Genomic DNA, 15839 nt, shown 5'->3' with positions numbered 1-15839 from the left:
ATATCTTTTGAGAAGCAAGAAGCATAGGTAATTATCTGTAGCTAGAATTGTATACCAAAGAAAATAAGCAAAACATTAGAAATGCGGACAAACCTACGATAATCGTAAATAGGGACAACAATAAAACACGTAGAATTCCAATTGATTTTGTTAAAGGTTTTTTTTTTTTTTTTTTTTTTTCTCGTAGGAATTCCAAAATGGACAAAATTAAGAATATTGGAAAACTCAATAGCACCCCGCGTGCCCTTTTTTTATCGATTTCTATGATTGGCATAAAAAAACGGAAAAAGAAACAATTATATTATAATTTTTCCCTCTAAGTTTTAATCAGCCAGATCGAATGCCGAATATTCGCCTTAAAAAATGTCTGAATTCGCAACCCGTCATTAAAGACATTTTTATTAAAGGTGGGATTTTCTTTTTCGCCGTTGATTTCACTATACTATATTTGTAATGGAAAAAATCATGTCAGTAGTCGTTGATATAGCTACAGTCTTTCACTGTCTTGGGTCAGAGTTCTCTTGCTTGAGTGTAATCTCGGCCACGCTATTCTATCTTGTTTCTTTTCCTTTTATTTTTATAAAGATTTTACAGTATATGTATATGATAGATTTAATTTAGTGTTATTAATAATCTTGAAATATCTGATTTTAATTATTACGTCTCTTGTTGTTTATTTATTTCATTGTTTCCCTTCCTTACTGGGCTATTTTTTCCTTTTAGAGCCCTTGGGCTTATAGCATCAGGCTTTTCCAACTAGGATTGTAGCTTCGCTAGCAGTAATAAAGTAATAATAATCTGTAATGAGAATTTTTAAGTGTTTGTACCCTTTAAAGCTCAAATTTATGTTACTCTTCGTATGAAAAGAACTCATCTTAAATCATTAGCTATCCATTTACCAGTGAGGCATAATGAATAATCATCTCCGACAACGAAGTTGGAAGGAGGTTATGTTTTACCCCCTGTTTGTGTGTGTGTGTGTGCATGTGTTTGTGTGTATTTTTAACAGCTTCCTGATCACTATTTTAATCGTAGAGTAATGAAACTTTTAGGGATTAAATGTTATGTAAAAAGATGGCAATGGTTAAGTTTTCTAAGGTCAAGATCAAAGGTCAAGGTCACGGTCAAGCAAAATGTCCAATTCACGTAATCAGACATAAGTTTGGACATCGCTGTCACAGAGACATCAAACTTGGTTCATATTTGAGTGTATAAAAATCCACGCCAATTAATACATATTAAGGTCAAAGGTCAAGGTCGAAGTTGTGAAAAAGGTCGAGAAAAAAGCTGCCGCGGTGGAGGTCTGCGCTCTACTGAGTGCCCCTGTAGCTTGAGTTGTCTTGAATATTGTAATAATTAATTAAATTTGAGGTGTTTTTGATGAAATGGTTCATAGTTACTATTCTGCATCAATTATTGTCAAACTGTTTTCAACATAAATGTTTAACAAATAAAGTTTAAACTTCTCTACATTACCAGAATAAAGAGCAGTGAGTTTAATTGATATTACCAGACGTCTTTGTATAGATAATCGTTATGCTCAAAATGCATACACAGTTATGATAATGTTGATCTTTTTATTCGCAAACAGATCAAATGACGTTTAAAATAAGTACTTATTTGTATTTAATTGTTATTAGAAAAGAGACGAAAAATTGATTATTTAAAAAGATATATATAGTTTTAGTGATCATTGGAAATCAAGATAACATAAGATAAATATTTTTCGGCAGTGGAAATTTATTGATGTTCATTTTACTGATTTTTAAAGATCGTCTTTATATTACAATGGCATCGGTGAATGTGAAGGGAACCCGATGAATAATTCAGCGTGTGTATAGCACTTACTGTCTCAAAGTGACGGACTCTAGATTTCATTGTTTCTGATGGAAATAAATCACGGAAGAGCCTCTGGGTATCTCAAGTAAGCCTACGACTTCGCTACTGAATAATGTAAAGTCAGATCGGCTCGAATTCCCCTCAGACCTTTGTCATTTCCTTTCAAGGCTACGCAGAGGCAAAATCTCTTACCTTATTGATGCCGGGGTATGGTTCGATGTGCTTCCTACAATAGACTTTAAAACTTACGCTTCGATGTGCTTCCTGCAATAGACTTTAAAACTTACGCTTCGGTGTGCTTCCTGCAATAGACTTTAAAACTTACGCTTCGATGTGCTTCCTGCAATAGACTTTAAAACTTACGCTTCGATGTGTTTCCTACACTTAAAAATTTCAAGTAAAAAACGGTAAAAATCTTAGAATAAATATTGCCAGGCATTTACCGTTTTGAAAACGGATATATTGACGTAAACGAGTGATATTACGGTCACCAACCCGTAAAAGATTGTAACAAAGTAGGTTAAAATTACGATCGCCTGTATTTTACTTAGATACGGATGAGAACAGTATTTTTTTACGGAGAATTTCCGATTAAAATTACGGTTTTTTTTTTCGACTGTGTAATTAGCTCTATTATACAGCAAGATATGAAGTTCCACTTTTCTAAATATGTTTTCAAAACAACTAAACTGGAAAAGAAATTTCTTTTTTAAACACGATTTCTTATTTCCAATTATCACAAGCTTAAAGAGAGGCTTATTCGAAAAGCCCATATAAAGTATAAAGAAAGATTAGAAATAGGACAAACAAGAAGATCCTTTAAAGTATCCTTCCAATTGTGATGTACATGTGTCTGACGAATTTTCGTTTTTTTAATAAATAAGAAATATTTTATTGCTTAAAGGAGCAGTATGCAATCCAGGTACTGGCAGGATGGTCCTCAATAACACCTAACAATAACACAGCAATAACTGGGTCAATAAAGTTATCTGTGGAGATCACAACTATTGAAGGGTCTCGCAGTCCATAAAGATAGCTGTAGGATTCAAAGGCACTGTTTGTTAAGGAGAGGTAGGAATGCTTTTGCAAGCTGAAACAACATGTGTAAAAGCAGTAAATTTTTGTAAATAGTGAATATTACATTTATAATTTGTAAATGGTGTACATTTTTATTATTATTATTATTATTATTATTATTATTATTATTATTATTATTATTATTAGCCAGGCTACAATCCCAGTTGGAAAAGCAAGATGCCATATGCCCAAAGGCTCCAACAGGGAAAAATAGCCCAGTGAGGAAAGGAAATAAGGAAATAAATAAACGATGAGAAAAAGTTAACATTTAATTATTCTAAAAACAGTAACAACATCAAAACAGATATGATGAGTAATTTGGTCTAGTAGGCTACGCGCGGTGAATATTTTACATTTAAAGTCAAAACTCTTGTAGAACTGTGAAGAAAAGTATCAAAGGGATTTTTGTGACGCGAAGAAAGTTCAGATGGATTCTGTGATTATGTTCTAAGAAAGGAAAGTGTAGAAAGGGCAGAAGAGAGTCTTATGTCAACCTATTCAAAATAAAATCATTCGCTGCGAGTTTGAATTTCTGAAGTGCCACAGATTCAACTGCCAGATTATGAAGAGAATAACTCAATGTGGTCATAGCTAGAATAAAACTTCTTGAATACTGGTTAGTGTACCAATCGTGTGTCACACGATCGCACATAGTTCATTTTGTGTATATTTTATGCTTGTATCTTCGCTCTTCCCTCGCACTAAAAAAAAAAAACTGAATAAACATGCCTGTTTTTCCCACCGGTATCGGTGTCGATTTTGAACATGAAATTTCTTGGTGCGAGGGAAGAGCGGAGATACAAGCATAATATATACACAAAATGTAATTTACTATGTACGATCGTGTGACATACGGTTGGTACATTAGTGTTGGGCCGTATGATGGGGAAGGTATATCTGTTAGAATTAACTAGAATACCTAATACTGTGCCACGTACAGGGTGGTAGTCTGAGGTGCTTTGAATTCAAACAGTTTAAAGGTTTAAAGGCCGCTCATGAATAGCTGAGGCAAAAGACAGTGACGTTGCCCTATCAAGCAGGGCAATGCCCTAGAGGCATTGATCAGCGCCCAAGCCCCCTCTCTTCCCAAGCAATGACCAAGGAGAACTAGGCAATGTCTGCCAATGACTCGGCAGATAGACCTATAGGCTCCCTCAAACCCCCATCCTTAGCTCACAAGGATGGTAAGGTTGCAGCAACCAAAGGAACTAACGAGTTTGAACGGGACTTGAACCCTAGTCTGCCGTTCACCAGTCAGGGACGTTACCACATCGGCCACCACAACTCAGTTGTCAGATTCATGAAACATCTGATGCAACATGCATAAAGAACCAATTGAACGAAGGACCCAGAGATTAACATCCAAATCCGGAATAAGAAATATAATAGACTGCATTTTTTTCCAATAAATTGAGTTGAGAGTCAGCAGCTGAAGACCAGGCAGGAGAAAAATACTTGAGACAAAGCAGAATGGAAAAATTAAAACACTTCTTCAGAAGAGATTGATCACCGAAAATATTAAATGACTTTTTCAATAAGCCATTTTTTGTGCAATCAAAGAAGAAACCGGTTGTTATAAATGAAGCGGGTGAACTTTGCAAAACAAGTAATGTTTTTGCAATTAAAAAAGAATTAGGTAGTTATAAATGAAGCGGGTGAACTTTGCAAAACAAGTAATGTTTTTGCAATTAAAAAAGAATTAGGTAGTTATAAATGAAGCGGGTGAACTTTGCAAAACAAGTAATGTTTTCGCAATTATAAAAGAATTAGGTAGTTATAAATAACGCGGATGAACTTTGCAAAAATGCAATGTAATGAAAAATAACAATGTTCCACTCTTCATAATGCATAGACAAATACTCTAAAGAAACATAACATAACGTTATTGAAGTCACAAAGAAATTAGCAATTGAAGATTTGCATGATGTAACCGCAAACAATTATTTTTTTTTGTGCAACTAAAAAGGAAACAGGTAGTTATAAATGAAGCGGGTGAACTTTGCAAAAATGCAATGTATCATGAAAAAAATAACAGTGTTCTACTCATAACGTAGACAGATACTCTAAAGAAACATAACATAACGTTATTGAAGTCATAAAGAAATTAGCAATTGAAGATTTGCATGATGTCGTAACCGCTAATAACATCAGCATGAATTGTCTCTTGTCAGATGTTTTTTTTCCACACATTCCTCGTAAAGGTGCTACGTCTTCTGCACTTGACTTATATTGACGCCGTTGTACACACGATGATTCATCATAATAACCTCCAGATAATTAATATGCCCCACAAATAACGAAACAGATCTTGACATATCATTTCCCATTAGCTCCTCCGACGAAGGAGCGGAGGAGGCTGGGGAGGAAGCTCCTTCACCCTTCCGCTCCCCCTTCCCCCCGGGGGAAAATGCCATGACTCAAATTGCCGGAATCTATTGATAAATGAACGGCAGATGAGGCCATGTTACCCCCCTTCCCATAGGAACCCGAGATCCGGTCATTCATCCTAGCCACACCTCTACCTGTCATCTTTGTCTTCCTTCCAACCAACCATCCGTTAAAAGGGAAATCAAAATGGGTGAAAATCTGTGAGGGCTAAGAATGTCATTTTTTTTTTCTGTGTGGGTGTGTGGGTGTGTGTAAATGAGATCGTGTGTTGCTGGTGCTAGCTCCTGGATTCTGGTTGCTTGTTGCTGGTTATGGATTGCTGGATTCTGGTTGCTGGTTGTAGATTGCTTTCTGGTTGCTTGTTGCTGATTATGGGTTGCTGGTTTCTGGATTCTGGTTGCTGGTTGTAGATTGCTTGTCGCTGGTTGTTTTTGGCTTGTTGGGGACTGCACATTGCTGGGTGCTGGTTGTGGGTTATGGGTTTCTATTTGCTGGGTTGATGTTGCTGCTTGCTGGTTGTGGGTTGCTTGTTGCTGGTCACTGACTGCTGACAGCTGGTTGCTGATTGTTGGTTGTTGGTTGTTGGTTGATGATTTCTGTTTCTTGTAATACAAATTTAATTTTTTTTTTCATTTTTCATTATGAAATACACCATTTACAATCTTACAATTTATAGCATGTATACATCATAGTATGATTATGAAATACACCATTTACAATCTTACAATTTATAGCCTGTATACATCATAGTATGATTATGAAATACACCATTTACAATCTTACAATTTATAGCATATGTACATCATAGTATGATTATGAAATACACCATTTATAATCTTACAATTTATAACATGTATACATCATAGTATGATTATGAAATACACCATTTACAATCTTACAATTTATAGCATGTATACATCATAGTATGATTATGAAATACACCATTTACAATCTTACAATTTATAGCATGTATACATCATAGTATGATTATGAAATACAATATTTACAATCTTACAATTTATAGCATGTATACATCATAGTATGATTATGAAATACACCATTTACAATCTTACAATTTATAACATATATACATCATAGTATGATTATGAAATACACTATTTACAATCTTACAATTTATAGCATGTATACATCATAGTATGATTATGAAATACATCATTTATAATTTTACAATTTATAGCATATATACATCATAGTATGATTATGAAATACACCATTTACAATCTTACAATTTATAGCTTATATACATCATAGTATGATTATGAAATACACCATTTACAATCTTACAATTTATAGCTTATATACATCATAGTATGATTATGAAATACACCATTTACAATCTTACAATTTATAGCATATATACATCATAGTATGATTATGAAATACACCATTTACAATCTTATAATTTATAACATATATACATCATAGTATGATTATGAAATACACCATTTACAATCTTACAATTTATAGCATGTATACATCATAGTATGATTATGAAATACACCATTTACAATCTTACAATTTATAGCATGTATACATCATAGTATGATTATGAAGTACACCATTTACAATCTTACAATTTATTACCTATATACATCATAGTATGATTATGAAATACACCATTTACAATCTTACAATTTATAGCATGTATACATCATAGTGTGATTATGAAATACACCATTTACAATCTTACAATTTATAGCATATATACATCATAGTGTGATTATGAAATACATCATTTACAATCTTAAAATTTATAGCATGTATACATCATAGTATGATTATGAAATACATCATTTATAATCTTACAATTTAATACATATATGCATCATAGTATGATTATGAAATACACCATTTACAATCTTACAATTTATAGCATGTATACATCATAGTATGATTATGAAATACACCATATACAATCTTACAATTTATAGCATGTATACATCATAGTATGATTATGAAATACATCATTTATAATCTTACAATTTATAGCATGTATACATCATAGTATGATTATGAAATACACCATTTACAATCTTACAATTTATAGCATATATACATCATAGTGTGATTATGAAATACACCATTTACAATCTTACAATTTATAGCATGTATACATCATAGTATGATTATGAAATACATCATTTATAATCTTACAATTTAATACATATATACATCATAGTATGATTATGAAATACACTATTTACAATCTTACAATTTATAGCATGTATACATCATAGTATGATTATGAAATACACCATTTACAATCTTACAATTTATAGCATGTATACATCATAGTATGATTATGAAATACACCATTTACAATCTTACAATTTATAGCCTGTATACATCATAGTATGATTATGAAATACACCATTTACAATCTTACAATTTATAGCATATGTACATCATAGTATGATTATGAAATACACCATTTATAATCTTACAATTTATAACATGTATACATCATAGTATGATTATGAAATACACCATTTACAATCTTACAATTTATAGCATGTATACATCATAGTATGATTATGAAATACATCATTTATAATCTTACAATTTAATACATATATACATCATAGTATGATTATGAAATACACTATTTACAATCTTACAATTTATAGCATGTATACATCATAGTGTGATTATGAAATACACCATTTACAATCTTACAATTTATAGCATGTATACATCATAGTATGATTATGAAATACATCATTTATAATCTTACAATTTAATACATATATACATCATAGTATGATTATGAAATACACCATTTACAATCTTACAATTTATTACATATATACATCATAGTATGATTATAAAATACACCATTTACAATCTTACAATTTATTACATATATACATCATAGTATGATTATGAAATACACCATTTACAATCTTACAATTTATAGCATGTATACATCATAGTATGATTATGAAATACATCATTTATAATCTTACAATTTAATACATATATACATCATAGTATGATTATGAAATACACCATTTACAATCTTACAATTTATTACATATATACATCATAGTATGATTATAAAATACACCATTTACAATCTTACAATTTATTACATATATACATCATAGTATGATTATGAAATACACCATTTACAATCTTACAATTTATTACATATATACATCATAGTATGATTATGAAATACACCATTTACAATCTTACAATTTATAGCATGTATACATCATAGTATGATTATGAATTACATCATTTATAATCTTACAATTTAATACATATATACATCATAGTATGATTATGAAATACACCATTTACAATCTTACAATTTATTACATATATACATCATAGTATGATTATGAAATACACCATTTACAATCTTACAATTTATAGCATGTATACATCATAGTATGATTATGAAATACATCATTTATAATCTTACAATTTAATACATATATACATCATAGTATGATTATAAAATACACCATTTACAATCTTACAATTTATTACATATATACATCATAGTATGATTATGAAATACACCATTTACAATCTTACAATTTATAGCATGTATACATCATAGTATGATTATGAAATACACCATTTACAATCTTACAATTTATAGCATATATACATCATAGTATGATTATGAAATACATCATTTATAATCTTACAATTTATAGCATGTATACATCATAGTATGATTATGAAATACACCATTTACAATCTTACAATTTATAGCATGTATACATCATAGTATGATTATGAAATACATCATTTATAATCTTACAATTTATAGCTTATATACATCATAGTATGATTATGAAATACACCATTTACAATCTTACAATTTATTACATATATACATCATAGTATGATTATGAAATACACCATTTACAATCTTACAATTTATTACATATATACAGCATAGTATGATTATGAAATACATCATTTACAATGTTACAATTTATAGCATGTATACATCATAGCATATTTATATACAGTATTTCTTTTATTTTAAATATAATGTATATACAATTAATTTTTTTTTTTATGAAATCGTTGGTGCGGAAGACATGTTTCTTGCAACATAAATTTAATATTCTTGTTTCATTTGCGTTTTTTAAAAGAGGTTGTAGGTGGGGAGTTCATGCTCCTTCCAACACAAATTTAATATTGTTATTTCATTTAATGTTTTTTTCGCAACCTTAATACAGATAATTAGGACTTATGACTCGTCTTTCATGAAAGATTATAACTGCATTTTATTAAATCTCATTACGTAATTGATTGCTCTCTAAGAAAAAAATAGTTGTGCATTCACCTAAGAAACATCTTTGGTAAGTGAAAAATAAGAATATTTTTTATCATATTTTTTAGCTTTACTTGACTGTAATTTAACCAGCTTTTGTAAGCCCTGGAGTACATCGTCTCTAAATTTAATATTCAAGATAATAATGAAGTTAGAGATAATTTTTTTTTCAAGAATCCCCTAATGAATAATGTCGTTTTATTGTTAATTTGACTTGCATATAAATGCCATTCTTAGTAAACATTTGTGTGAGTGGAATAGAATCTATATATTTTCACCCATTTTCCCTGGAATTTTTTTGCTGACATAGCAATCGTTAAAGATAAAAAGGGGATCAGCCCTCAGCTGTACTGAATTTGGAGGCGATATAAAACTAACGAAAGAAGTGACTAGATAAATGTTAGCCGGATACCAAAAGGAAATTCATCTTTTATATGAGTACTTGCCGTGATATTTTTATTTTTTATTTTTCTTTCGGTTTCATCTTTGAGAGAAATTAATACTTTTGAGCAAAGGTAAATTCATCTTTTATATGAGTACTTGCCGTCTGATTTTTTTATTTTTTATTTTTCCTATGGTTTCATCTTTCATAGATATCAATATTTTTGAGCAAAGGTAAATTCATCTTTTATATGAGTACTTGCTGTGTGATTTTTTATTTTTTATTTTTCCTATGGTTTCATCTTTGAGAGAAATTAATATTTTTGAGCAAAGGTGAATTCATCTTTTATGAGTTCTTGTCGTCTGATTTTTTATTTTTTATTTTTCCTATGGTTTCATCTTTGAGAGAAATTAATATTTTTGAGCAAAGGTAAATTCATCTTTTATGAGTTCTTGCCGTCTGATTTTTTATTTTATATTTTTGCTACGGTTTCATCTTTGAGAGAAATTAATATTTTTGAGCAAAGGTAAATTCATCTTTTATGAGTTCTTTCCGTCTGATTTATTTATTTATCTTTTTTTTATAGTTTCACATTTGAGAGAAATAAATTTTTTTGAGCAAAGGTAAATTCATCTTTTATGAGTTCTTGCCGTCTGATTTTTTATTTTATATTTTTGCTACGGTTTCATCTTTGAGAGAAATTAATATTTTTGAGCAAAGGTAAATTCATCTTTTATGAGTTCTTTCCGTCTGATTTATTTATTTATCTTTTTTTTATAGTTTCACATTTGACAGAAATAAATTTTTTTGAGCAAAGGTAAATTCATCTTTTATGAGTTCTTGCCGTCTGATTTTTTATTTTTTATTTTTCCTATGGTTTCATCTTTGAGAGAAATTAATATTTTTGAGCAAAGGTGAATTCATCTTTTATGAGTTCTTGTCGTCTGATTTTTTATTTTATATTTTTCCTATGGTTTCATCTTTGAGAGAAATTAATATTTTTGAGCAAAGGTAAATTCATCTTTTATGAGTTCTTGCCGTCTGATTTTTTATTTTATATTTTTCCTACGGTTTCATCTTTGAGAGAAATTAATATTTTTGAGCAAAGGTAAATTCATCTTTTATGAGTTCTTGCCGTCTGATATTTTTATTTTTTATTTTTCCTACGGTTTCATCTTTGAGAGAAATTAATATTTTTGAGCAAAGGTATATTCATCTTTTATATGCGTACTTGCCGTCTGATTTTTTTTTTTCCTATGGTTTAACATTTGAGAGAAATTAATATTTTTGAGCAAAGGTAAACTCATCTTTTATGAGTTCTTTTCGTCTGATTTTTTTGTTATTTTATATTTTTCTTATAGTTTCACATTTGAGAGAAATTATTATTTTTGAGCAAAGATTGGTGGATTATAAAAAGACAAATAAACTGCCAATGAAGAAGTTTGAGATAAAAGAAGAAATTTGGAAAGGGAAATGAAAAATTTACGTGAAGTAAAATCGAGTTTTATCAATTGTTCCTCAAATGCAAGTAGAATCATCATCATCATCATCATCATCATCATCATTATTATCATTAGATTATCAGTATTATTATTATTATTATTATTATTATTATTATTATTAGTAGTAGTAGTAGTAGTAGTAGTAGTAGTAGTAGTAATAATAATATTATTATTAATATTATTGTTATTGTTATCATTATTATTATTATTATTATTATTATTATTATTATTATTATTATTATTATTATTATTATTATCTTCACTTGTTAGGCTAGTCAAGCTGTGGAAAAGCTGCTCAAAAAAAAAAAAATTCCGACAGATTTTTTTTGAACGAAAAATGTAAAAAAACAAAAAAATAGCGAGAATTGTTGAGCAATTCCTATTTGTCTCTTTTCCATTATATCTTTGTAGCATTTAATCTTTTTTAGTGCCTGTAAGCAACTCCTGTAATCATACTTTACGTATATGAAAACATTTGTATTTCTGATTGCGAAGACTTGAGTAGTCGCTCTTTTTACATTAACAGAACCAAAGAACTTGAACAGTGGTGATGTAACTGGATTTATTTTCCTGAGACCGTTATTATTATTATTATTATTATTATTATTATTATTATTATTATTATTATTATTATTATTATTATTATTATTATTATTATTAACATCATTATTTATTATTATTATTTTTATTTACGATCATTATTATTTTTATTAATATTATTATTATTATTATTATTATTATTATTATTATTATTATTATTATTATTGTAGCGGTTCTATTTATAATTACTGTTGTTTTTGTTGTTCTTATATCTATTTCTAATATTATTATTGAAATATGAAGGAGTTCAAAGGTATCTTACTTTAAAAGTGATTAACTTTGAAAGTAAGATTTATTAGGATAGATTGCTTATATTATTATTATTATTATTATTATTATTATTATTATTATTATTATTATTATTATTATTACTTGCTAAGCTACAATCCTAGTTAGTAAGCCCAGGGGCTCCAACAGGGAAAATAGCCCAGTGAGGAAAGGAAACAGAAAAATAAAATATTTTAAGAATAATAACAATATTAAAATAAATATTTCCTATATAAACTATAAAAACTTTAACAAAACAGGAGGAAGACAAATAGGATAGATTAGTGTGTCAGAGGTTACCCTCAAGCAAGAGAACTCTAACCCAAGACAGTGGAAGACCGTGTCGAATGAGACAGAGAGAGCGAAGAAAATTCAAGTAACTACATGCTTATATGAAATATTTCAGCCTTTTCTAATGCAAATATCTGTATCAGTGACACTCCCTGGCATAGTATACATTTTAATTATTGTGGCTTTAAGTATGACATTAGCCCCCAAGACTTCACCAAGAGACACCTGAAGTCGCCGTAAAGATTCCGGACGAGATTAGCCCCACCCCTGATGACGTCATAGCCAATCATGTTATCTCCCACGTCAGCAGCGGTTACACTTTAAGCCTAAGGGGATGTGCTGTGACAGCTTTTAATGCCGGCTATGACGCCACCAAGGGGTGGGGCTTATTTCGCCCCTGAATCTCTACGGTGACCATAGTTATCTACGCCAAATATCAAGAGTACAAAATGCAAAGAAAATGTTTACACTTGAAGAGTAAAAGTGGGAAAATAGATAACTGAATGAGGTTGATAAATGGTCAATGACATGTTATGTGAGGAGTTTAGAAGCCATCATCAAAAATACCCAACTGTCATGTCATCTTTTATGAGAACATTTTGAAAATGAATACAGAAGGTTACCTTCTCAATGCATCTTTTTATACATATATTCTCCAATCTTTATTTCTCTTGTCATGTGATATCGTATATCACTTTCGATAATGGATTAATGAAGTACAATTACAAATTGAATATCTTTCCATGACACAGGGCATTCATTGTAATCCATCACGCATAATGGAATGGATTGACAGTTGAAGCTAGAAGATTTCCTCTCAATTTAATCGTTGTATTTGCGCTCGCCAGAAGGAATTTTAATCAATTAATCTAGCCATGAAATATTCAGTTGTAGTCAGAAATGTGTTGATTGCTGATATCAATAACATTGGTGTGTACAGCTTCAGAAATTGTTTTGTATGTATTGTGTTTCCATAAGAAAACTATTTTTTGATCCTCGATATTGAAAAATTCAATCTTGGTAAAATGCAAAATTTTAGAAATATAGATTTGTGTGCGTGTGTGTGTGTGTGTGTGTGTGTGTATATATATATATATTATATATATATATATATATATATATATATATTTGTTTATTTATTTATTTATTTATATATTTATTTATATATATATATGTATATATATATATATATATATAGAGAGAGAGAGAGAGAGAGAGAGAGAGAGAGAGAGAGAGAGAGAGAGAGAGAGAGAGAGAGAGAGAGAGAGAGGGAGCAGGTAGGTCTGGGCACCAGCCAACCGTTGAAATACTACTGCCACAGAGTTATTGGGTCTTTTGGCTGGTCAGACAGTACTACATTGGACCCCACTCCCTGGGTACGGCTCATTTTTTCACACACACCGAATAGTTTGGCCTATTCTTTCACTTTCTCCTCAGTCCTCATACACCTGACAATGAGATTACCAAAGAATTCTTCTTCGATTAAGGGGTTAACTACCGACTGCAATTGTTCAGTGGCTACTTTCCTCTGGGTAAGAGTCGAAGAGACTGTAGCTATGGTAAGCAGCTGTTCTAGGAGAAGGACACTCCTAAGTCAAACCATTGTTCTTTAGTCTTGAGTAGTGCCATAGCCTCTGTACCAAGTTCTTCCATTGTCTTAGGGTAGAGTTCTCTTGCGTGAGGGTACACTCAGGCACACTATTTTATCTTATTTCTTTTTTTTATAGTTAATATATTTATATATCTAAATATATTCCAGTGTACCTTAGAAGTCTTTTATGCATACACTGTAATGGTGTCGAACACTTTAGGATTATCTGTCAAAACATACAATAAGAGTCTTTGAACCTTATGTTACCACAGAAACCAAATTCAACAAGAGCTGGATGAAGGCCTTTGATATTTCACTGAATATTGCATTCACTGTGTAGCGTTTACAAAGTGAAATATTTCTAATATTACAGAAGTTTACATCTTTTTAGATTTATTTATTTACCTAGAGACTAACGCGGCTTCGGAAACCAAATAATGTGTGACGGGCGGAGAGAAGGTTGTGAACTCAAAGGCAGTATGAAAGCAACTGAGTTAATTTATTATGGAACACTCTCCTTTATATACAAAACCTCAAGGCAACAGGAAATTTCATGTTCGAGAAAATGACAATGTTACATAGGAGAAACGCAGACATGTTTATTCTGGTTCTTTTTAGTGCGAGGGAAGAGCGAAGATACAAGCATAGTATATACAAAATGAATTATGTACAATTGTGTGACACACGGTTGGTACAAATGGGAAGATAGCTAAAAGGAAAAAAAGAAAGAAATATGAGGAGAGGGGACTGGAACTTGCACATAGTTGAATATCGGTATTTTGGTGATAGTATCATGAGGTATGATTTTGATATATGATTTCCAGATAAGACGGAATATCATCACAATACTCTTTATTCATAAAGAGTTAATAGTTTATATGGGACATATCTGTTTTGACGCTGTTACTGTTTTTAGAATGATATATTGTTAATTCATTCTCATCATTTATTTATTTCCTTATTTCCTTTCCTCACTTGGGTATTATTCCCTGTTGGAGCCCTAGGGCTTATAGCATCTTGCTTTTCCAACTAGGGTTGTAGCTTGGCTAGTAATAATAATAATAATAATAATAATAATAATAGTAATAATAGTAAGTTGAATGTAATGCGGATTTTAGTATGTACTGTATACCGTAATTAATTATTCGCTTTTCTTGCTGAATACTCAAAATTCTAAAATAATACTGTATATCCTTATTAATAACTCGCTTTGGTTACTAAATACTCAATATTCTGAAATGCAATGTTAGGAAGAACCGTAATTTTCATCGGAAATTCTTCGTAAAAATATACTGTTTTCAGGCGTATTTCAGTAAAATACAGGCGACCGTAATTTTTTACCATAATTTATTATTATCTTCTATGACTTGGTGCCCGTAATATCACTCCTTTACATCAATATATCCGTTTTTAAAACGGTAAATATCTGCCAACATTTATTCCAGGATTTTTACCGTTTTTTAATGCAAATTTTTAACAGTGCACCACTAATTTTGGACATATTTTCAAGAATGCTCCAATTTGAGGAGGGAAAAAATTAGCTCCTTATACCACGAAGAACTAGAGGACCAGGTGAAAAAA

Source organism: Palaemon carinicauda, chromosome 13 (genome assembly GCF_036898095.1).
Source record: "Palaemon carinicauda isolate YSFRI2023 chromosome 13, ASM3689809v2, whole genome shotgun sequence".
NCBI classification, from domain to species: Eukaryota; Metazoa; Arthropoda; class Malacostraca; order Decapoda; family Palaemonidae; genus Palaemon; species Palaemon carinicauda.
Note: the sequence above shows the minus strand (reverse complement) of the source record.